This window comes from Solanum verrucosum, unplaced genomic scaffold (assembly GCF_900185275.1).
Source record: "Solanum verrucosum unplaced genomic scaffold, falcon-dt-bn FXZP01000136.1, whole genome shotgun sequence".
In the NCBI taxonomy this organism is placed as follows: domain Eukaryota; kingdom Viridiplantae; phylum Streptophyta; class Magnoliopsida; order Solanales; family Solanaceae; genus Solanum; species Solanum verrucosum.
In genome coordinates this window covers 251,919-277,984 of record NW_026020145.1, presented here as the reverse complement: position 1 = coordinate 277,984, position 26,066 = coordinate 251,919, and the positions used below count along the sequence as shown (strand labels likewise).

The following is a 26,066-nucleotide window of genomic DNA, read 5'->3' as shown; positions in this document are numbered from 1 at the left end:
CGGAATGGAAGTGGAAGATGATCAATATGGACTTCATCACAGGTTTACCAAGGTCTCGCAGGCAATATGATTCTATTTGGGTGATTGTTGATAGAATGACAAAATCAACCCACTTTTTTTCTGGTAAAGACTACCCATTCAGCTGAAGATTATGCAAAGTTGTATATTCAAGAGGTAGTTAGACTGTATAGGGTGCCAGTTTCAATTATTTCAGATAGAGGCGCCCAATTTACTGCACAGTTCTGGAAATCTTTTCAGAAAGGCTTGGGTTCAAAGGTGAACTTAAGTACTTCTTTTCATCCTCAAACAGATGGTCAAGCAGAGTGCACTATTCATACCTTGGAGGATATGTTGAGGTCTTGCGTTATTGATTTCAAAGGTAATTGGGATGATCACCTACCTCTTATTGAATTTGCTTACATCAATAGTTACCACTCTAGCATCCAAATGGCTCCTTATGAAGCTCTTTATGGGAGAAGATGCAGATCTCCTATTGGATGGTTTGAAGTTGGTGAAGCTGGGTTGATAGGACCAGACTTAGTTAATCAAGCTATGGAGAAAGTGAAAGTGATTCAAGAAAGGTTAAAAACAACGCAGAGTCGTCAGAAATCCTACACTTATGTTAGGAGAAGGGAGTTAGAGTTCGAAGTAGATGATTGGGTTTACTTGAAAGTTTCACCCATGAAGAGTGTTATGAGATTTGGTAAGAAGGGGAAGCTTAGTTCCCGGTATAGTGGCCCTTACAGAATATCCAAAAGGGTTAGTAAGGTAGCATATGAGTTGTAGCTACCACAAGAGTTAGCAACAGTTCATCCGGTATTTTATATTTCCATATTAAAGAAGTGCATGGGAGATCCTTCACGTGTCATACCAACTAAAGATATTGGTATCAAGGATAGCTTATCCTATGAGGAGATTCTTGTTCAGATTTTGGATCGCCAAGTTCGCAAGTTGAGGACTAAGGAAGTAGCATCGGTCAAAGTTATTTAGAGGAACTATTTTATTGAGGAAGCTACTTGGGAAGCTGAAGAAGATATGAAGAAGAGGTATCAACATCTCTTTGAAACCGAAGAAATTCCAAATCAAGGTACTAATTCTCTTCTTAGAACTCTTTCATTTATAACTTAGCATGTTGTAATTGCATTGCTTGTTGGGTGTTTGAGCTAAATGTTACATGTTACTCCCTTAGCCTACTAAGAGTAAGCTCATTCGAGGATGAATGTTTCCAAGGGGGAGATATTGTAACACTCCATAACTAGAAAGAACTAGGGAGAAGTTAAAAATTGGAAATAGTCATTTTTGGGAAGAATATAAAAATCAGGAAAATTTGTTAAGTATATTAAGTTGGATTTTTGATCAACTTCAAACGACCATAAATTCTAGCTCGGGATGAGTTAGCTGTGTTTCCTGATATCTTAGTAAATAACTTGGAATAATCTTTCCAACGCCGCTGAGTTTGTGCGATTCCAAGTTCGTATGAGTGAGATATGCCCATTTGAAGTTGGGCAGTTCAAATAAGGAAAGTCTAATCCAGATTTTTGAAGGGTAATTTAGTCTTTTCCTTAACCAATTAAATTATTTCGTTTTTAGTAAGTTATGTGGCGTCTAAATTGAGTTAGTTCAGTTTATGCAATTAAGAAATACGGTAGGGCTTTGAGAGAACAGAAAAGAATAGAAAGGAGAAGAGAAGCTCAAGATTCGTCAAGTTCTTATGATTTTTGTTGTGGAATTCACCAAGGATTCAATCCTACAAGGTATGTGAGACTTTCATAGCATTGGGTTCGTTCACCCACACGCCAATCATGTTTCATTCAGCGAAATTTGTTTATAGAAAGTTGAAAGTATGATGTTCTTAAATTATGTTCTTGAAGTTTGCTTAGTTCTTGAGATTTGATGGGATTATGGAGTTCTTGATGGAATTGTGTCGATTTAAGAGTTGATTTGAGTTAGGTTCTTGTATATTTATACTAGGTATCTGAAACTAAAGAGGAATTGATGAAAAGAATCGAACTTAGGAGAATTGGGGTGAGAAAACGAAGGAGGAAAAAGTCAAGCGGGTTTCGGCACGCAGGTCCACGTCGCGGACTTGCTCCCTCAATGCACAAAAATCACCTCTGCATTGTGGAGAGGGCGCGGACTCCTTTGTTTCAAAAAGAAATTTCGCGATCAAATATTTAAATACATATCTGTGTCGCAGACTTGTTTCCAGACAGTGATTTCTTGATCTTTTCTCCTGTTTAGCTATCTAAAAACACTCCTAAACATCATGAGATCTTTCCTATCACAAAGCACAATCCTTGAATCGATAATTCAATCAAGGGAAGTTAAGAGGCAAGTCTAGAAGATTACAATCAAGTCAAGAGAAGTTCAAAAAGTATTTCAAAAGTCTTTCACAAACGTTTTAACTTTGTTTTAAGACTTAAGTTTTGAGTTGAGTACAGAGTAAGAGTAAAAGTTCTTTTCTTCAAAGATTATACGGGAACTAAGTATTCCCAAGTGTTAGAAATGTTTTCACATTTGAGCAAGAAAGGGTACATCGATTCCAAGAGAGCTTTTAAGCTAAGTTTTGAGTAATTATCTCAAACCAAAGAAAGAAGTATTATTTTAAAAGCGTATGAGCTAAGTATATTTTGGGAATAGTATTGAGCACCAATGTGGGGATGCAAGTTCATAATAAGTCAAGTCTCCATAAACCATGAAGTCATCATGGGTGGTAAAGGATCATACTTTTTAGATGATTCCTTAAGTGATTTTTAGCATAGACTAGTGGATCCACTTCTTTAAGGTGTTCTATATGACGGCAAAGTATAGGATAGTTCTAGTAGTGTGGACAAGACGTTGTATCACCACTTATGCTTATAGTGGTGGTTGTCGGTTAGAGAAACTCCCACGGAAACTATATTACTTTATTAAATGAGTAAAGTTGAGTTTGTTATTTACTATTCTAAATGCTTTGTATAAATTGCACTATTATTGTTGGTTTGTACTGCATTTGAGTTGAGTTAATCATGAGTTGAGTAAAGCCAAGGTAAGTGTTTCTTCCAGATTCCCTTCAAGCTTATGTTATGTTTAGTTTTCCCCTCGCATACTCGTACAGTCCATGTACTGATGTCATTTGGCCTGCATCATTTTATGATGTACACACAGGTAATCAGGATCAACATCTAGTGCCTCATTGATCCAGTTGAGCACTCCAAGTCAGTTGGTGAGCCTCCTTACTTTCAGGAGGGATCCTTTTTACACTGTTTTCTAGTATTTCAGTTGTTAGGATGATCGAGGGTCTTGTCCTGACATCCCTCTTTGTTTTAGAGGCTTCATAGACAGTCAGATAGTTAGTAGTTCAATTGTCTTTACGTTATTATTTCATATGTTAAGACTTGAGTTGCCATTTTGGCCAAGTTGAATGTTTGACCTTTAAACGTTCTAAGTTATTTTTATTAAACAGAAGAGTAGAAGTGCATTTGATCATTGTATTAATGCTTAGAGTCTTCCGTTGAGTAAGTAAGTCAGGCCAAGGGTTCGCTTGGGTCCATCAATGGTTCTCGAGTGCCAGTCCCACCCAGGGTGTAGGCTCAGGGCGTGACACGGCCGACCAGTATAGTCCTTGGTTGGACTTACGGACCGTAGGTCTAGCCATAGGTGAGGGTCAGTAGCTAATTAGTGGGAAATGACTTTTGGATCAATTTCAAACGATCATATCTTTTAGCATAAAATGAATTAGGTGTCCCATGACCTCTCAAATTAAAGATAATTGAATCATATTTCCAACGCCACCAAGTTTGCTAAATTCCAAGCTCGAAGTAAATATTTATGCTCATTTTAGTGAAGCCCTATTGGGCAGACCACGAACCACTACCCTGTTGACGGGCAGTGGTTCAAATGACGGCCCGTCAATCCCACCGTGAATGGCCTTTGTTAGCTTTTAAACAGGGTCATTTTGGTATGTTTCCCTATGCATTAGACACTTAAACTATGTCGTTTTATTTAGTCTAAGCCTAATAATCTAGTCAGACATACCCAGAACCCTCATTCTCAAAAATTCGTCCAAGTTAGAACGAAAAGATAAGAAAGAGTCGCCAGTTTCTTTCAAGAACAAGCAGCAGTGTTCTTCAAAGTTCAGCCCCAAAATCCAAAGTATTTCTCCATAGATTTCGTCACCAGGTATGTGGGATTTCACTAGTGGGCTCCTTTTACCCATTAGGTCCCTCGTTTTCGATCAGTTCCTTGATTTTTCATAGCTTGTTTAGACCTAGGGCTTATAAAACCTTAGAGATTAATGGTGATTTTGTTGTTGTAGTATCCTTCACCATAATATCATGTTTTGTTGGAAACTTAATATAATTTCTTGTATAAAACTCAGAATCCTAGTTTGTGTAATTTCTCTTAGTTCATGAATTATACTTGCTAGGTCTGTTGGACATAAAACCATGCTCCAGATTTCGAATGTCACATTCCTAATATATAAATATTGCATTCTCACTTAGCATGTCACTATTTTGAGCTATTCAGTATTTAGTGGATTTTAGCTTCATGAATATTCAGTTATTAGGAGTAGACTTAGTGCCGAGCTGGACTAGGGTTCAGCGTACCCTCAAAGTCCTAGACCTATGTGCCCACGTAGGTTTATAAGTCCCCTCAGTTGGGCATTAGTTTTAGTGATCACGCCACAGTCATGCCTCTATACCCCTGGTAAGGTATATTGGTTCCTCTCAATTGGGCGTATACATCGGACTCCACATTGAGCTCACGTGGTTTATGTCGGTTAATAGTAGCTCCCACAGTCAGACTCGTAGTGCATTAACCAGGTTTTCAACAGTTACTTCAGTATGCAGTTCAACATGTTATTAGTACTTGGTAATTGCATTCACTTTATCTTTCAGTTATACTTCAGTACATATCTATATCCTTGTTCAGATTATATCATTGCTCAGTTATGCATTTCAAATTATATACTTTGTTCAGCTTAGCATATCTATATCATGCATGCTCAGTATATTCCAAGTGCTGACGCATATTTTGTGCTACATCGTTTCATGATTTAGGTTCAGACACTCAGCATCCAGATCACGCTTAGATCAATTCTCGATTCGACTTCAGCAGCTTCAGTAATGAGTCCTCATACTTCAAGGACAATATACATGCTTTCTATTTTAGTCTTTATTTCCAATTTTCAATTTTGTTAGAGTTAGCTGGGGGCATGTCCCAACAATTCAATTTAGTAGAGGCTTTTCAAACATAGTAGTAGATTCAACTAGAGTTGTTAAGTGTTGTTTCAGTCATCACTAAACTCTTATTATTATATATTATATATTCAGACTAGTGTTTGCCTCTGATGTGTTGAAATATTTAGGCCATAAATCAGCTTTTGAAACCATTTCAAAGTGAAGATAAAGTAAAAGTAGCTTTGCTTTTGAGAAACACATTGGCATTCTTTGTCGGAGAGGTGAGCAACAACTCCGTCAAGAAATTATCACGCAATAGAAAAATTTGTGAGACATCTCATCACCTCAAAATAGGATCATCAACAAGTTGTACAACATGACTATGCTCTACCAAATCCGTTCCAGGTAGGATGGGATCAGAATTCATGATTGGGAATTTATTGTCATGGCAATCACTGAAGAGATTTAAAACACACAAAACATCAGTTCAACGACACAAGTTTTGAGTAATCATGTCCACAATCAGTATACCAAACTAGAACAACAAACAAGAGAGTCAAAATCAGCATATATAATCAGACTTAGAAAGCTACAAATGATCTACTGATAAGCTAGAAAGCAACAGCATAACAAGCTATTTATCGTTCCAATTTTATCATATGCCTTGAAACAAACAACAAAATACCATACTGTGAAATGTATGATCACCATTAAGTACTACTATGTTGTTGTTGATGTCGTCGTCTTGCGACTTTGATTTACTCAGCAAAATCTAGGGAAGCTTTTCACTTGGATTTGAACTTTATGCGGTCGTTTGTTATGACTATTCATTATTGCCACTATTTGAGAACACGTAGAAAGACTTTTTAAATCTTGATCAAACATAAATGGTTGCTCTAGTATTGACAAAAGCATTTTTCAAATTAAGTAGCCAATTAACACACTTCTTAATTAATCAACAATTAATTGTGATGAGTCATTAACAATAATAAGAATACCATACTGTGAAATGTGAATGTACTACCAAAACTACCTTGTATAGCTAAACAGATGACATATTACATATGGTAACATTTCAGATAACATCATTGATGAAAACAAAGTTGTTTACATTTGTTGCAAATTAAGAAATCCTCGAGAGCCAGCAATACTAAGATCTGAAACATATTGAATAATACGAAACTTTTGTTTTGTCCATTGCAAAGTTTAATTTTAGTTAAATGGGGGATAAAGATGTTAATATTGATTCCCTTGTCCTTTTGGCTAACTCTAATACCACTCAACTTTAATCCCAACTATAAACATATATAGTCATCCAACCTAGAAATTGTTTTTCTGATCCTCTTGCCTCCTCCCAACTTGTCCGTCATAACTTGTGCATCGTCCTCAGTAAGGGCCCTATCGTTCACCGCATCTCTGGCAGCCAAATATTGTCAGGAGTTTGAATCATGTTTGGTACCAGTAGAAGGCTACTACAACCTTGTGTCGCTCTTAAAATGCCCCATAAGTAGCATTTTTGTTGGTATCCGGCCAACCAGTTTCTCAAATAAGTTAATGATGAACATGAAATAACATCTAATGAAAATGCAAAATAAGTAAAAACTTACTCCAGTGATGCAGGGGCAGTTCTGTGGATGTGAAAGATAGTAGCTCCCCATCGAAGAGCATTTTCTCCACCAATCATATCTTCAACCATACTATAAAATTTATCCTGGTGTCTGTACAGAGAAAATGAAAATGAAAACAAAGAGAATTTGATGAATAGCACAAAGAATAAAATGGTGAACATATAAAGTAGTTACCTTGCCTCCGAGGGGAAGAAAATCAATTCAATGTCATCGATAGTAGCCTCTGGTGTGTTGAAATAATTAGGCCATAAATCATCTTTTCAAACCATTTTAAAGTGAAGATGAAGTTGAAGTAGCTTTTCTTTTTCAAAAACACTTTGACTTGCTTTGTAGGAGAGGTGAGCAACAACTCCGTCAAGCGTATACTTGTTGTTCCAAATGGTATAGCAACCCCTGCCAGAAAATGTGAAAGAAAACAAATATTCGTATTCACAATGTATACAACAATAAATTCCAAATAATCGGTGAGATACTTACTCACCTCCAAATAGGATCAACAATAGGTTGTGCAGCATAACTATGCTCTACCAAATAAGTTACAGGTGGGACTGCATCAGAATTCATCGTTCTAGTGATTTCATTCACCTTGCATTCGTCGCATACCCAAGGGACATATTCAGTGAAGGTGACTTTGTTAGGGCAGTAGTTGAAGAGATTTAAAACACACAAGATTATTAAACCATGTAAGGTTAACCTAAATTACAAAAAGGAGGCGAAAGAAGTCGACACATGACAGATCAATTGATTATTAAGATAGAAAAAAACTATAGAAAAGAAGAAGATAGAAATTGAAATAGAGAGACCACTACACAAGTTTTGAGTAATCGATTCCACAATCAGCATAAGATACCAAATTACCTCCATCAGAGTCAAAACCAGCATAATCAAACTTAGAAAGTTAATAACAATCTACTAATAGCCTAGAAATTAACCACATGACAAACCATTCATCGTTCCAATTTGATCATATGCCTTGAAATTAACAACAAAGTCCATAGAAATATCCAACGAGTTCCACCATTCCAGCATCATGGGCCTATAGTAAAAAGCTCTTTCATGGATCGTTAGACTAACGAGCACTATAGTTTTTCCGAGACTCAATATCACTAGCATAAAAATCCTTTATACCTTCCAACTTAGCACTCAAAACGTTGATCAAGGAATGATTCCTAAAAAGCATATGGATAACCACATTATCGTTTCCTTGTATGAAATTATATCTAGTAGCATGCCTTTGATTCAATCAACCTTGAGTTTCATGTCATTATTTATCTTGCATGAGAACAACTCAAATAGCCTTCCCCGATACATGAACTCAACCTCAAAGGTTTTGTCATAATTTGCAAGTTGCAATAAATGAGGCGAACTAATTAAGCTTATATTTCAACTTGTTATACGACTTATCTTACTTTACCCCGCCACAAAACCATTATCCTTTTTAATCATATCAGATTAAGGGGCAGCTGCTATACTCTATCCTCTTCAAAACCTCCTATAAAAGCTTGTTTACACATTGAAGCTCCAAACCTCTTAACACTCTTAAGAGTTGGTAAATCCCTTATTGCCCTTACTTTGGTCTCATCAACTTCTATGCCCTTCCCTCTTACTACAAACCCCAAGAAAACAATCCTAAAAATCACATTTATTAAAGTTTGCATAAAATTTCCCTCCCTTAAGTATTTCAAACTTGCTGGAAAAAAAAAACTCTCAATACACAATTCTTAAACATATGAAGGGACATTTGTTACAACAAATAAGCAATCACACATAATTTATATAAGCCATACTTTGTTTTAAAGGTGGCCTTTCATTTGGATTTGGTGATAAGCATAAAAAGAAACAAAGTTCATACATATTTCTTTAAGCAAGAAGAGCAACACTCACTTTATTGAATTATATCCATTCTCCAACCTTATGGAGGTAGAGAGGCTATTTTCAGAGGACCCTCAGCTCAAGTATAGCAAATCAAAGTAAGTATGAAAAGGAAACAATAACAACAACAATCTAAGCATATCGATGTACAACAACTTCAAGATAGCTAATACAATGAATAAAGGCATTCGAGAATCCTTTGTCACCGCAGTTTAGACATATTTTTGAAGCCTACAAAACATGGAAAAATAATTATTAAAATTACATTCATATGCATAGCAATATAAAAATAATGCAAAAAATGCATGTACTCTATATAACGGAAGTTAAAGCAAGAAATTAAAGCATATGTCATAGTCTCCATTCTCCAATTTTAGAGGATGTAATGAGTCAAATCAATTATGAGTTGTGCTATCAATGTAGACTGAATAGGATAAACATTTTCCCTCTCTATGATTGTGTTGGTGGAGATAGCTAGAATACCACATTTGAATCCTACTTCCAACTAAAGAAAGAGTTACTAAAAAAATTGGAATTAGTATCGTTCTGGATATCATTGTTGCACTTCTGATGACTCTAACACAAATATTGAAAATGTTGATCACTTTTTTGTCTAGGTCTACATGGTAAAATAATCTAGAATTTTTTTGCAAGGCCGCTGGGAATTGGACATATGCATAACTCTCTTAAGATGATATTACTTAGTTGGTGGAAATTGAAGACTAAAAACCCCATTGCAACATATATAAACTTCTACCCCCAATCATTTGCTGGGTACTCTGGAGAACTAGGTGTAGCAATAAATTTGAGGTTGTAAAGCCTTCTTTTTTCAGAATAAAAACTAACATCTCTTAAACTCTATTGCAAGTTACACAAAATAACTTTAGTCAAGCAAAGATAGGGGAAAGGTGGAATAGCCTCTGTCAAATCTTTGAAGCGGGCATCAATCAAAGAACTTCCATATGACGAAAATATCTCAAATTAAACCACCTAGAAATTTTAGTAAGCTCAACAGTGATGGAAGTTGCGTTCAAGGAAGTTGTGGTGAAGGAGGGCTAATCAGAGATAGCCAAGGAAACATAATGTTTGCTTACTCTTTTGGTTTAGGCCAAGGTACTAGCAACATGGCTGAAGCCCTTGCACTACTCTATGGTCTTAAATGGTGTGTTGGTAGAGGTTACGATAGGGTTTGGGAAGAAATGGATTCCCTACTCTTAGTTAAATGCATAAACGGAGACTGGAAAACGCCTTGGAGATTGGATAATTTGATTCAAGAAGCACAACAAATAGTTGAATCTTATGGATTTATCATCAGTCAGTGCTTCACGGAAGCCAACAAACCTACTGATATATTAGCATTCATAAGTTATAGTATTAAAGCAATACATGATTTCAACTCTTTCTCGGATCTCCCAATGTAACGACATGTTTCCATCGTTATGGATAAGCTAATGGGAAGGAATTTGAGCCAGAAAATTACTGCGTAGTAACTTGGAAATTTCTAGCCTAGGCCAGACTTGGACGAAATGTGAGTCAAGTAAGGTGTAGGGAAATCCGGTAATGGATGGGGAACTTAATGATCAGTTTGATCACATGAGTGCATAGCCAAGACGTTAAGGAGCTTGTACGGCTTTACGGAATTGACTTCAGGTGAGTAGAACTCCCGAAACTGACTTGGCGTGAAACAGTAGTTTTAGAACATCAAGGGTTGAAGGTGTATTGCGAAATGGGAGTTTGGAACTCAAATTTTGAGCTACTGTTTCTGTGCAAGTCACCGGGGTGAGGTTAATCCCGCCAAAGTGGGGCTGCTGTTGTGGGATAGGGCCCTCTGTGGCGGGACAGTCGCGACTTCAACCGGAGAAAAACCCTGAAAGCCTTATTTTCTGCAAAACTTTGTTCTTAACAGCTAAGGGACGACCCAGGTAGTTTCTTATCAATTTCCCACAAATTCTCGCGCTAAAGGTAAAAAAAATTCTCCCCTAATACGTTTTTCGATTCTTAAAACTTAGAATCCTTGTTAATTATCGTAGGGGGAGGGTTTTGGCCTGAAGTTAATGGTGGAAAAAGCCCTAGTTGAGCATTAGGATCTTGGTTTTAGCCTTGGGTTGATATTTTGTTATAATCTGGGTAAAACTAGGCCTTGTTTATTGATCATTGCCCTAATTACTTGTTTTAGACCAAGAACAAGCTGAAAGACTTTGGAAAGGGAAGGCTAAAGTGTCTTTGGAGTTTTCAGGCTTGGTTTCGAGGTAGGTGATGGTTCGACTTCCTATTGTGTGATACATGCCTATAAATTGCTCCATTGTATCCATGCATGTATGTAAATAGGGAAACATGAATCGAATCTAATGAAATAATTATGTCTGAACAATTACATGCCATGAACCTATTACTTGATTGTGTGACTATGTGCATTGTTCATTATGAGTGTGATTATGACTATGGTTGTGCTAACTGGACCGGGTGTCACATTCTGACACATATATTTGACTGGGTGTCACATTCTGACACATATATCAGACTGGATGTCACATTCTGACACATATATTAGACCGGGTGTCACATTCCGACACATATATTGGATCGGGTGTCACGTTCCAACACATGCATATACGATCGGGTGTCACATTCTGACACACTAATAATTTCGGTATGGGTTCCATGAGAGAACCACTTGTGATTATTACATTCATATTTACATGTCATTGATATTGGAAAATTGTATGTTGCTCCTAAAATGATAATTGAATTATGCATTCTGTATATGTGTGTTACTGTGTTGTAATTACTTGCTTATATTTCACTTACTAGAGTAGCCACGTGATCCTAACAGTACACCGTGGTTTCGTGTAGAGATACTACACTTGCTCTTTCTTTGTTAAGTACAGGGCATCTTCAGGCGGCTACTAACAGACCTCACTTAGGAGGTCATTGACCAAGACCAGATTCAAGGGTGAGCCAGTTCTTTCAGGCTGCCATCGATCCATTATTAGTTTAGTCCATTCTTTCCAGACTCAGACTTTATATTCTGACTTTGCTTATAGTTAGTTTTTGGGGTTGCACCCATTTTTCTTAGACTTGTTGATTGGTAAAGATTTGGTACAATGACTTTCAGGTCTAGTGGTTGAATTTTCACAAGGATTATGCGTAGTTATTTTTGTTAGAATTTCGGAGTTGATGGGAACTCCTTATTTAATTCATCATTTAAATCTGCTTTCGTATCTTTAAATGGTTTAGTTTCTTTAAGTTGCTTAGTCGGGTTGTGGTAGTGGTTCTCCCACTAGAGGCTTAGTGTGGGTGACAATCACAACATTCTGGGTCATACAAAGTTAGTATCAGAGCCCTAGGTTCGTTGATCTCATTGTACCAAAATGAGTCTAGTACTGTCTTGCGTAACGGTATGGAGACGTCTGTACTTTTTTTCGAGAGGCTACAGGGCTTTAGGAAATATCTTTGTCTTCTTCTCCCTTTTCGTGTTATGACTTGATTCCAATTGGTATTTGGTGATCCAAATTGGTATCTAATCTCCTTTTCTCTTCTGTCCGTAAATGGTTAACACACGGTACAATGGCGTCAGGACTGTAGCTCCCATCACTGAGCCCAGTAAAGGAGCCCGCAGCAAGAAGACGTGGTTGAGGCAGGGGTAGAGGAACAGGAAGGGGCACAGGCCGAGGAAGGGTAGCACCCGCCAGGGGTGGAGCCCTAATTGAGAATGTTTCCCCAGAAGAGGCCCCTCATACAACCCAAGAAGAGGTGGAAGAGAATGTCGAGATCGAACACGAGGAGAATGTTGGACCAGAGGAGGTTGCACATGCTGAGACTACAGGTCTTCCTCCTTTAGACCCAATGTTAGCTCAGCAGATCATGAATTTTCTAAAGGGGTTGGTCGGCCCTGGAGTCCTTCCTACAGTGCAAGTGGCTCAACCTCCAGTCAACCGCCCCATTGTTGCTACTGTTCCCAAGGTGGATGGAGCATTAGGCACTGATGCGTTCTTTCATCCCCTATTGGGTCCTTTGATGAATGGTAATGAGCATGAGATGTTGACTAAGTTTGTGAAGCTGAAGTCGCATGTGTTCCGTGGTTCTGAGAATGAGGATGCCTATGAGTTCATTTTAAATTGCTACGAGAGGCTTCACAAGTTAGGTATTGTACACCAACATAGAGTAGAGTTTATGAAAGTCCAACTTCAAAGTGAGGCTAAGCAGTGATGGAGGGCCTATCTGGAATGCAGATCGCCAGTCTTGCCCCCACTCACTTGGACGCAGTTCAATGCTTTGTTCATGGAGAAGTATGTGCCCCGGACTTTGAGGGATCGCAAGAAGGATGTGTTTATGTCCTTGGAGGGTGATATGACTGTAGTTGCTTATGAGGCTAAGGTTCATTCCTTGTTCAGATATGCTACATAGTTGGTGACTACAGAGGAGGAGAGGATTCATCTATTCGTCAAGGAATTGAACCCCGAATTACAGGTATTGTCTGTTTACATGACCTCTGTAGGTAAAAATTTTAATGAGGTGACAGACTTTGTGAAGAAAGAGGAAGGAGTTCGACGTGATGGGCAGGCTAAGGTTTTGGCTAAGAAGCCCAAGAACACAGGTAACTTTCATGGTTCCTACTCCAAAGGTTCAGGTAGGCCAACACTTGTAGCTCGGCCAATTCAGTCAGCCATGCCTGCTTCTACAGGTGGTTACTCGAGAATTCCATAGCAGAATCCTATTTAGGATAGTCTGAGAGCCGCACATTAGTCTAGAAGCAGGCCATCTTTTGACCGCAGTTGTTACAATTATGGAAAACCTTGGCATATGAGGATATATTATCCCCATCTACGCATGTCTGACCCTGTGCAGCAGCAAGCCAAAGTAGTGGTACCAACGGGCAGTGGTAGTAATGATAGAGGACATCCACAAGGTGGGCGAGAAGGGAATCAGTGAGGCCACGAAGGCCGGGGAAATGGTAATGCACGTACAGGAGCACTGCAGCCAGGCAAGGAGGTTGCCCGTCAAGATAATAGGGCTCAGTTTTATGCCTTTTCGGGCAAGATCGAGGGTGAGGCGTCTAATGCAGTGATCACAGGTACTAGTCTTATTTGCGACCGGATGGCTAGTGTTCTTTTTATTCGGGTTATACTTATTCATATATGTCAGTTTAGTTTGCCTTCAGATTTGATGCGGTTTGTGATATGCTTATTCCCTCATCCTTGTTTCTACCCCAGTTGGAGAGTCTGTGATAGTCACCCATATATATTGTATTTCTCCTTTCATGTTTATGGGTTTTCATACTTGGGTTGATTTGGTTATTCTGGACATGACTGACTTTGATATATTCTTGGGCATGAATTGTTTGTCCCCCTATTATGTTGTGATTAATTGTAATGCTAAGTCAGTAACTCTAGAGATCCCGGGTAGAGAAAGGTTAGAGTGGGAAGGGGTGTACAACCCTAAGCCAACTAAGGTCATATCTTTCGTTCGGGCTAGGAAACTGGTGGGGCAGGGGTGTTTGGCGTATTTGGCACATATTCGAGATGTTGATATTGAGTCTCCCTCTATTGAGTCTATTCTTGTAGTGTCTGAATTCAAGGAAGTGTTTCTACCAATTTGCCTAGTATGCCTCCGGATAGGGATATAGATTTCTGCATTGACTTGGAGCCAAGCACTTATCCCATCTCCATTCCTCCTTATCGCATGGCTCCGGCAGAATTGAGGGAACTTAAAGCTCAAATTCAGCAGCTTATTGATAAAGGTTTCATCCTTCCTAGTGCTTCCCGGTGGGGTTCTCCTATCTTGTTTGTTAAGAAGAAGGATGGTAGTATGAGGATGTGCATAGACTATCGATAGTTGAATTGGGTAACCATTCGAAATAAGTATTCGTTGCCTCAGATAGATGATCTCTTTGACCAGTTGCAGGGTACATCAGTTTTCTCTAAAATTGATCTAAGGTCTGGTAACCATCAGTTAAAGATTAGGCCTGGGGATGTACCCAAAACGGCATTCAGGACCCGCTATGGGCACTATGAGTTTTTAGTGATGTCGTTTGGGTTGACCAATGTGCATGCAACCTTCATGAGTTTGATGAATGGTGTATTCAAACCATTCGTGGATTCTATTGTTATCTTCTTTATTGATGACATTTTGGTTTATTCGAAGAGTGAGTAAAAGCATGACGACCATCTTCGTATTATTTTGGGTGTCCTTGGAAAATAGAAGTTGTATGCAAAATTTTACAAGTATGAGTTCTGGTTGACTTCAGTTGCCTTTTTGGGGCATGTGGTTTCAAAGGAATGGGTAATAGTAGATCCCCAAAAGATCGAAGCAATCAAGAACTGGGTCCGGCCTAGCTTTGTGACTGAAGGTAGGAGTTTCGTGGGGCTTGCCAGCTACTATCGACGATTTGTGAAAATATTTGCTTCTAGCGCCACACATTTGACAAGGCTGACTCAAAAGGAGGTGTCTTCCGAGTGGACTGACAAATGTGAAGAAAGCTTCCAAAAGCACAAGACTCTTCTGACCACAACACCTATTCTAGCACTGCCGATAGAAGGTAAAGATTTCATTCTTTATTATGATGCTTCACATTCGGGTTTGGGTGTTGTGTTGATGCAGGATAAGAATGTCATAGCTTATGCATCGCGACAGCTAAAGGTACATGAGAGAAACTACCTGATGCATGACATGGAGTTGGTAGTGGTAGTGTTTGCTCTCAATAGCTGACAGCATTACCTTTATGGTGTCAAGTGTGAGGTGTTTACTAACCATCGTAGTCTACAACATGTATTCACTCAGAAGGACTTGAATCTGCGAATCTGAAGGTGGATGAAGTTACTTAAGGACTATGATGTTACCATCCTGTATCATTCAGGTAAGGCTAACGTGGTGGCAGATGCATTAAGCTGGAAGACGATGAGTATGGGTAGTCTAGCTTGCTTGGGTGTGTTCAAGCGACCTTTGGGCAAGGAGATTCAAACCTTGGAGTCTAAGTTCATGTAGTTGGGCATCTCAGAGAAAGGTAGAGTGTTAGCGAGCATTGAGGTTAAGCCCACATTCATTGAGGATATCAAGGACAAGCAGTTTGAGGATGAGAGTTTGAATGAGCTCAGAAAGAAGACAGTGTCTAGCAAGGCATAAGATGCGGCTCTTGATGCGGGTGGTGTGCTCAGTGGGAAGAATTTGTATTCCTCGCGTGGATGACATGATTCAGAAGATGTTGACAGAATCTCATAGTTGGCGGTATTCCATTCATCCGGGTGTGACCAAGATGTATTGAAATTTGAAACGACTTTATTGGTGGCTTGACATAAAGAAAGACATAGCTAAGTTTGTGGCTAAGTGCAAAAACTGTCAGCAGGTAAAGTATGAGCACCAAAAGCCTACAGGTTTTCTTCATCGAGTGCCAATCCCTGAATGGAAATGAGAAAGGATAGCTATGGATTTCGTGGTTGGTCTTTCCAAGATCCTGGGGAAGTTTGACTCCATTTGGGTGGTGGTTGACAGACTGACTAAGTCAGCCCACTTCATTCCAATCAGAGTAGATTATAATGCTCAGCAGTTGGCTAAGGTTTATGTGAAGGAGATAGTGAGGCTGCATGGGATGCCCCTTTCCATCATCTCGGACCATGGCACGCAGTTCACATCCAAGTTTTGGGGAAAATTACATGAGGAATTGGGCACTCAACTCACTTTTATCACAGCCTTTTATCCACAAACGGACGGGCAGTCAGAGAGAACTATTCAAGTGTTAGAGGTCATGTTGAAGGCATGTTTGATTGACTTTGGAGTGCATTCGGATAAGTTCCTACCTTTGTGTAAGTTCTCCTATAATAACAGTTACCACTCCAGCATTGACATGGCACCATTTGAGGCACTTTATGGGAGGGGATGTAGATCACCCATAGGGTGGTTTAAGGCCGGAGATGTGAAACCTTTGGAGGTTGATTTGGTGAAAGATGCTCAGGATAAGGTGAGACGCATCCAAGCTAAGATTCTAGCAACCCTGAGTCGATAGAAAAAGTATGCAGACGGTAAGGTAAGAGACATGACATTTCAGGCTGGTGAGCAAGTTCTTCTAAAAGTGTCACCCATAAAGGGGGTGATGAGATTCGGCAAGAAGGGCAAGCTTAATCCTCGATACATCGGGCCATTTGATATTCTTGACTTTGTAGGGCCAGTGGCTTATAGGTTGGATTTACCGCCTCGCCTATCTGGATTCGATCTAGTGTTCCACGTGTCCATGTTGAAGAAGTATCATGGGGACGGATATTACATCAAAAAGTTGGACTCAATTTTGTTAGACAAAGACCTTCAGTATGAGGAGGAACCGGTTGCAATTCTTGATCGCAATGTCTGTAACCTGAGGACCAAGGAGGTAAAATCCGTGAAAGTTCAATGGAAGCATTGTCCAATTTAAGAAGTTACTTGGTAAACCGAGAAGGACATGCAAGACAAGTATCCCCAGTTATTCGACGATTCAGGTACTACTCCACTCTTGCCTTAGCAAGTTCTCCTAGTTTATCACTCGGGGACGGGTGATGGGTAAATTGGTATCTATTGTAACGATATGTTTCTATCGTTATGTAAAAGCCAATGGGGAAGGAATTTGGGCTAGAAATCTTCTGAGTAGTAACTTGGAAATTTCTAGCCTAGGCAAGACTTGGACGAAATTTGAGTCATGTGAGGTCTAGGGAAATTCGGTAATGGATGGGGAATTTAATTATGGTTTTGATCACATGAGTGGATAGCCAAGATGTTAAGGAGCCTGTACGACTTTAGAGAACCGAATTCGGGCGAGTAGAACTCCTGAAACTGATATTGGTGTTAAATGATAGTTTTAGAACGTCAAGGTTTCAAGGTGTGTTGCAAAATGGGAGCTTGCAACTGACATTGCGAGTTTCTGTCTCCGTGCAAGTCACCGGGACGGGGTTAATCCCGCCAGGGCAGAGCCGCTATGGCGGGACAATCGCTACTTAAATCGAAGAAAAACCCCAAAAACGTTGTTTTCTACATAATTTCGTTCTTAAGAGCTAAGGGATGACCCAAGGAAGTTTCTTATCGATTTCCAACGAATTCTCACGCTAAAGGTAAGATAATTTCTCCCCTAATCCGTATCTTGATTCGTAGAACTTAGAATCATTGTTAATTATTGTTGGGGTAGGGTTTTGGCCTAAAGTTAATGGTGGGAAAAGCCCTAGTTGAGCATTATGATCATGGATTTGGCCTTGGGTCTTAGGAGTATTCAGGCTTGGTTTCGAGGTAGGTGATGGTTCGACTTTTTATTGTGTGATATATGCCTATAAATTGCTCAATTGTATGCATGCATATATGTGAATAGGGAAACATAAATCAAATCTAATTAAATGATTATGTGTGAACAATTACATGCCATGAACTTGTTACTTAACTGTGTGACTATGTACACTGTTCATTATGGGTGTGATTGTGACTGTGGTTGTGCTGACTGGATCGGGTGTCACGTTCCGACACATATATTGGACTGGGTGTAACGTTTAGACACATGCATATTGGATCGAGTGTCACGCTCCAACACACTAACAGTTTGGGTGTGGGTTCCATGAGAGAACCACTTGTGATTATTACATTCATATTTACATGTCATTGATATTGGGAAATTGTATGTTGCTCCTAAAATGATATTTGAATTATGCGTTCTGTGTATGTGTATTTACTGTGTTGTAATTACTTGCTTATATTTCACTGAGAGGAGTAGCCGCGTGATCCTACCAGTACACCGTAGTTTTGTGTACTGATACTGCACTTGCTCTTTCTTTGTTGAGTGTAGGGCATCTTTCGGCGGCTATGACCTCAGTTAGGAGATCATTGATCGAGACCAAATTCAAGGGTGAGCCAGTTCTTTCAGGCTGCCATAGATCCATCATTAATTTAGTCCATTTTTTTCAAACTCAGACTATATGTTTAAACTTTGCTTATACTTAGTTTTTGGGGTCGCACCCCTTTTTTCTTAGACTTGTTGATTGGTAGAGTTTTGGTACAGTGACTTTCACGTCTAGGGGTTGAATTTCAGCAAGGGTTATGCATAGTTGTTTTTGTTAGACTTTCGGAGTTTATGGGAACTCCTTATTTAATTCGTCATTTAAACCCGCTTTCATATCTTTAAATGGTTTAGTTTCTTTAAGTTGCTTAGTCGGGTTGTGGTAGTGGTTCACCCACCAGAGGGTTAGTGTGTGTGCCAATCACAATGGTCTAGGTCGTGACACCTGAGGGAAGTTAGGGGATTAATTAACACATACAAATGAGAGCTCATTTCCTTCAGAATGCAACAGGTTAAACCTTCTAATTCTATTTACAAATGCCCCTGAATCCTCTTTGTCAAGGAGTCAAGTTAGTAGAGTAATAGCTAGCTTAGAACCCCCCCCCCCCCCCCACCCTTTTTAATGTTAGCTTATAGAGTTTATCCAACTCTATTTCTACCCCAAGATCTTGTATTAAGTTTGGTATGCCATGTTGAAGAAGAAGGAAGCTGATGATTGGAACATGTCAAAGGAACAAGTCCAACGAAGCTGACTGACGTTTTTACATCACTGTTGTAGAGTTAGAATCACACTTATATTAGACTACTTATATCAATTAGCGTTATATTACGACTAGGATTAGATTACGATTAGGATTATAGTACAACTAGTATTAGATTACTTATAATAGCATTATTATAATTATAGTAGTAATAGGTATTGTAGTAGTACTCTAAGTATAGTTAACTTAGGACTCTAACATTCTCTCCCTATATAAGAAGTATGTACTCAACAATTTTAATTATCAATACAATCCTTGATTTCTCTAATTCTAGATGTGGGATTTCTACATGGTATCAGAGCATAAAAGTTCTTCCTCTCTTTGAGTATTGATAGAAAAAACCACACGTTAAATTGCAATGATCACTTCTACCAACACTATGTCAACCTCCTCACTTCACCAATTCATTGCCGCTTGCTCCATAAATCTTAAGCCAACATACTACCTCATATGGAGGACACAAATATCCCAATTGATTCACGTGATGAGACTAACCTATCTTATTACAGAGAATGAACAAAGTAAAAGCAATTGTTCCACCGGACAGACTGTTAGGAAAGTTGAGTGGTTGACAAGGATACAAAAGATAGTGGCAGCATTGATGATTGGGAGGAGAAAGATGTGTTGCTAAGGAGTTGGATCTCAGACACCTTGATCGAAGAAATCATGTACCTAATTGTGGGCTGCTCAACTGCCAAGGAGGGGAATGCTTGGAAGAAGCTTATCTTCAAGCAACAAAAGATAAAAAGTTCAAGCTTAAACAACACCTACAAAATGTTAGGCTAGGAACTAAAAAGATTGATGAATACATCAAGAAATTCAAAGGCATATGTGATGGCCTTACAGCCATTCACAAACCTGTGGATGAAGATAACAAAGTAATTAATTTTGATAGAGGTTTAGGTCTCAAATATAAGACCTTCAAGATTGTAATGTCAGGTAAGGCACCATATCCCACCCTTAATCAATTTGTTAAAGCTCTAATGGGCTTTGATATAAGGGTAGATGAATAGGAGGTACCACAACATAACCACATGGTATCCTATGGCCAAAGGGGCAGGGAAGAGGAAACAACAACATCAACTCCAGAGAAACAGGAGCTGTTGCTACTGCTGTAACATCTAGAAATGATAAGCTTATAAAATAGCAAGAGTTTATCTAGAATTCCATTTCAATTCAAGTTTTATTTAAATTTAAATTCAACTTTGAATATCATATTAATTAATTAAAAGAGGATAAAAGAATATTCTTTATTTTTTTTATATGTAATGCACATTTTTCGGATAATCAATACTTTTGAATTTAAAGAAATATTTGAAATGAATTAGATAAATTTAAATATTTTTATGGATAATAATAACGAAATAAAAGAGGACTTGGTCTTCCTTATTAATAGTATTTTATCTCACCCCCACCCACTCTCCCTCTACTTCTTTTCCTCGTTTATCTTTTAATTAATTTATTTATTTATTTGTTAGTTTTCTTTTTTACTATTAATATTACTTCTTTTTGGTCGAACTATCCAAATATTATTACAAACAAAGAAGAATAAGGTCCTCCCTTTACAGCATTCTTATAACCCTTTCACAAAACTGACACATATAATCTAAAAATAACTACCCCATCCATCCATGTCTTCCACTAATTTGTGCCTAGACATTTTATCTTTGTAAAATATCTTCCATCCACCCTTTACCTTTACAAGTATGTTTCGTATGCAGTATCTCCATGGTTCTTTATTTAGCATCCATCCTTATCAACTTCAGTACTTTTGTTGGGATAGGGACACTCTTTTGCCAGAGTGCCTCATTATGTTCCATCCAAATATGGTATGTTGTTGCTGCCAACACTGACCATATAAATTCTCTACTTATCTTGCCTCTGGCCTTTCTTGCACACCTCCTCCACATGTCCTATATTTCTTCAATATGCACTGTGAGCTGCATCCATTGTAGTACACCCCTTAGGCACTATTGCGACTAATCACATTGAAAGAACAAGTGCTCTCTCATTTTAATTTGCTTCTGCATAGGATACACGTATCCTCTTCACACAAATCAAAAGTAGCAAGTCGTGTTCGTGTGAGGAGTCTATTGTGCATCATGACCCAAAAAATAAAATTATGCATTAGTATATTTCCATTATTGCATACACATCTTTAGCTCCATTGGTACCCACTTTGAATTGTATATTTCCCATCTGCTCTTAGCCATCCACTTTGCACATATCCTAGAGTAAACCTCTCATTTAGTGAGCATACTCTTTTCCAATACAAACAGTTATCAATTGGAGGCCTATATTTCCACCTATCACTCCCCTTGAGGTAGATGTGACTAATCCATTTAACCCATATATTTTCTATTTTGCTCGCAATATTCCATACATATTTTGCTATAGAAACTTCATTCCATGTCATACATTCAATGATACCCAAGCCTACCTCCTTTCTTGGTCTATATACTAAGTCCCATGCTATTAGTTGGGCTTTGTTTGTGTGCTCCTAACCACTCTATAGAAGTTTCTATCTTATATGCTTCAATGCTTTCCTCAGTAATAAGAATGTAGTGTCCCAGTAGGAATGTATGTTTAGAAGAATAGAGTTCACCAATTTCACCCTCCCAGCATAGGATAAAGGCTTGGATCCTCATGATGTTATTCTTCTAGACATCTTGTCAATCAACACTTCACAATCAATTGTTGAGATTTTATTGTAGGATATCAGAATCCCTAAGTATCGAAATGGCATCTTCCTTTTTTGATACCCAATCAGCTCACAAAGATTTTTTACTTCCTTATTTTCCATATTTGTCGAAAATATGTTTGATTTTGCTTCATTTGTATTTAATCCAGATGACAATGAGAAAGCCTTCAAACCCCTTAGCATTAGCACTATGGATATGACAGTACATTTACTAAACATCAATGGTTGAGTTTGATTGTTTTGCGCTTTGTATGAAATTCAAAACCTTCTAATTCAGTCACCCTTTTAATATTCTGGTGAAGTACTCCATGGAGATCACAAACATCAATGGTTAGATCGGATCTCCTTGTCTCAAGCCTCCCTTCCCAATTATTCTTCCATGTATTCCTCCATTAATGGCGATGGAGTACTGTGTAGTGGATACACATTACATTGTGCATTCGATAAACTTGCATGGGAAATTCAGCCCCTACAACATCTCTTCCACAAACTCCTATTCTACAAAATCATACGATTTCCTTAGGTCAACCTTTATCAAGAAGATTTTGGTAGTGTTCTTCCTATTATACAACTTTACAAGGTCCTGACATATCAAGATCTTCTGCACAATTGTCCTTCCAGTTACAAATGCACTTTGATTATCTGAAACTATACTTGGCAGTCCTCTTTTCAATCTCTGACACAATACTTTTTATATCACTTTGTATATTGTGTTACAGCACGCAATCGGTCTAAAATCCTTTACATGATCAAAATGTATTTAGTTAGGGATAAGAGTGAGTACTATATTATTTACTCCTTTCAACATTTTCCCTGTATGGAAGAATTCTAAAACCCCTTCCATCATATCTTTACCCATAGTCCTCCATGTGTCTTTAAAAAAATTACTACCATAGCCATTTGGGCCTAGAGACTTATTCGACTTAATCTCCTATAATGATGCTTTGTATCGGCCTCTGTGAATTCTTGATTCAACATTTCTCTTTGTTCCATAGTAACAAGTGCCTCGTGTTTGACCACCTCACTACATACATGTTGCCTATCTCGAGTCTTTGTCCCTAACAAGTCTGTGTAGTACTCTATGAATTCCTTCACAATCCCATCTAACTCAGTTTGTTGTTTCCCCATCTTGTCTTTTATTTAAAAGATTATATTCATATTCCTCCTTGCCTTTAGGACACTGTGGTAGAACTTTATATTCATGTCTTCCTGTTTTAGCCATTGGATCATACATTTTTGTTGGCAGAATTGGTCCCTTGCTTCCTTGCATAGTTTGTATTTATTAGTTGATATCCCCTCCTCCACTTTTAGTCTGGGGTCCCTAGGGTCTGTGTAATGTTTTGCTTTACTTTGTAATAGTGCTTCATACGCTTAATCATTATGTTTTTCAACTTCATTAAATCTCTCATTATTCAACATATTGAGAATTATTCACGGCGTATTTAATTTACCAACCAGTTAGTACATCTTTTTTCCAGGTATGTCAATCCTCCAGCTCTCACCTACTCTATCTTGGAATTTCGGTACTAAACTCCACATATTAAAGTATCTGAATCTTTGTTTTACTTTGTTGCCATTTTCCCAATGAATGATTGTCGGACAATGGTCATATAATACTTGTGCAATGAAGTGTGCCTCTGCAGCAGAAATTTGCATTTGCCATTCACCGTTAATGAGAAAACAATCTATCTTGCTAAATACTTTATCAGTCCCCTATTGTTTGTTGTTTCATGTATAGAAGGATCCACTTGATCTTATATTTTGTCGGCCACAATGGTCAACAAAACTCTTAAAGTCCCTTGTCTCAGCTACCTTCACTTTATTTCCCACCCTTTATCCATTGTTCAACACACAATTTAAATCACCCATCACTGCCCATGCCCCTTGTATCTGATTATAGATATTTTTAATGTCTCGCGATAGATTCGCTCACATGGCTTAGTCATTAAATCCATAAACCACTGTTACATTGAACTTATTCCCAGCTCCTCTATATATTACCTCATTGTTTATTAGTTGAGGTGTGATTAGTGTTGCATTTACTATGTTTATGTGAGGCTTCCAGACAACCCAGATCCTCCCCCTACATGAGTTGTTATGTTTGTTGTAAACGACCATCTTTTAGAAAGGTTCAGAGTTGATTTAAAAGCTTTTGCCCACCTAACCTTTGTCTCCAGAAGTCCAGATAAACTGACCTTGTGAGTATGCATAAATAAATGCACTTCTCTCTTTTTATCAGCCCTATTCTGATCCCATACATTCCCAAAACAAATTTTATCAATTGGGGATAGGGTTTCCCCTTCCCCTGATTGTACAGAACATGAGTCGTTACTTACTTTCTCATGAATAATGACCTTTTCCCCTGTGCTCCATTGACATCTTCTTCATCATTATCCTTCCCCCGTTTCTACTTGTGGATCTTGCTGTAGTATAGAAAATGAGTTTCTTGTATTGGTGGTGTTCCTTCTATGCTCCAGGAATTGTACTCTCATATTTGCCACTTCTTCTGCTTTGATAAACTTATTTGTTGATGACTGGTTTATCTTGACCATTTGTTGCTCTTTGTTCACTTCAATATTCCTTGTTTCCTCCTTTAGCTACCTTCTTCATTAACCTAATTCATTCCCAAAGTTCCTACATCTTAAGCATAGAACTTGTTTCCATTCATATTCCAATTTTTGCTTCATAATGTTACCATGTTCACTTTCAAACATCACCTCCGATGCATATGTATTATTCATCAGCATTTCCACCAGTACTCAGGCAAACATCAATCTCTCCCTTTGTGTGGTAGTTTTATCAGCCCTTAGTGGTTCCCCATCAAAACTTGCAATTTTAGTTAGTGCAACTTTTCACCAATACTTTGCTTATAATCCCGACATTCTAATCCACAAAGGAATCTTGTCTACTATCTCCTTCATCACCTCGATATTTGGCTTCCACTGTTTTATCACAATTGGCTTTCTGTCGAACATAATGACTCTTTGTTCCACAACTTCCTCACTCTCTAGGAATCTCACTATGAAGACGCCTTATTCACTTGGTCTATTTTTTCAATCCCTCAATTTTTCCAGATCGTCTTAAAGAGTCCCATCCATGGCCACTTGTGGTGGGTCGGATCCTAACACGTAGCATATCATTGTTGTTCTCCAGTACTCAATCTCCCCTTACACGTCTTCCATTGTGATTTTCAAATTTACATTCGTTCATTCTACATCAGATAGGTCAATCGCCTCTAATTTCTCCAGAGTCCCCACAAGCTAACTCCAAGTATTACGTGTAAGGTTAGGGTTTTTACCTGCCATCATACTAGTTACATCCATTTTTGCCTCCAAGTCCTCTTCAACCTTGTCAGCCCATGACCTCCTTGATTTCTTCTCAGATACATGTGTAGTGTCTAGGTTTCCCGCTATTTGAATTCTCATTGTTCCCTAGCTAGGGCTCAGATCTAGTGGTACAATCACTTGTATTGCATTCACATTCGTCATCTTCTTTGCATCCCCTCATCTTCTTTGCATCCCCTATCTGGGAGACCCTCGACTTTTGCGGATGTACTTCTTGTATCCCACCATGGTTCATCAGCCCCTTTCCCCCATTTTTGATTTCCCTTCCATTTCAACAATAGTTGAGAGGAGACCATTAGAGAGAGAAAGTGATTTTCTTTCCCCGCTTAGACATTATAAATATTACTTCTACAATTGTTATTGTTATTGTTATTATTACTACTTCTTCTATTATAATTATTATTTTTATTACTACTATTACTATGGCTATTTTTTTTTATTTCTATATGTTGTTATAATATTAGAAAAGTATTAGTAATTACATAGTAAGAACACATTTAGAGCTCGTTTGTCTATGGGTTTCTATTTTAAGCTATGTTTTTAAAATTAAAAAAAAGTACAAAGCTTAATGTATTTTCCAATTCAAATACTTTTAATCTTTCTATTCAATTTTTTTATTACAATATTTGTTAACTTTTTCTTAAAATTGCCAAGTGGTTTTCCAATAGTTTTCCACTTGTCCATATATGTACTAGTTCTGGACACATGCATTGCATGTGTACCCATCTAAATTGACATAAATTGTTTCAAATTATCATTGTATCAAAAAAGTTTCATAATTAAATTACATGAATATCATTCATTTTCAAACAAAAAA

At 38.2% G+C, this 26,066-nt stretch overlaps 1 pseudogene; it reads right to left on the bottom strand.

Moving 5' to 3' along the window:
- Nucleotides 1-5,644: 5,644 nt before the first annotated feature.
- LOC125828010 (uncharacterized) lies at nt 5,645-7,354 on the bottom strand (annotated as a pseudogene).
- Nucleotides 7,355-26,066: the final 18,712 nt, after the last annotated feature.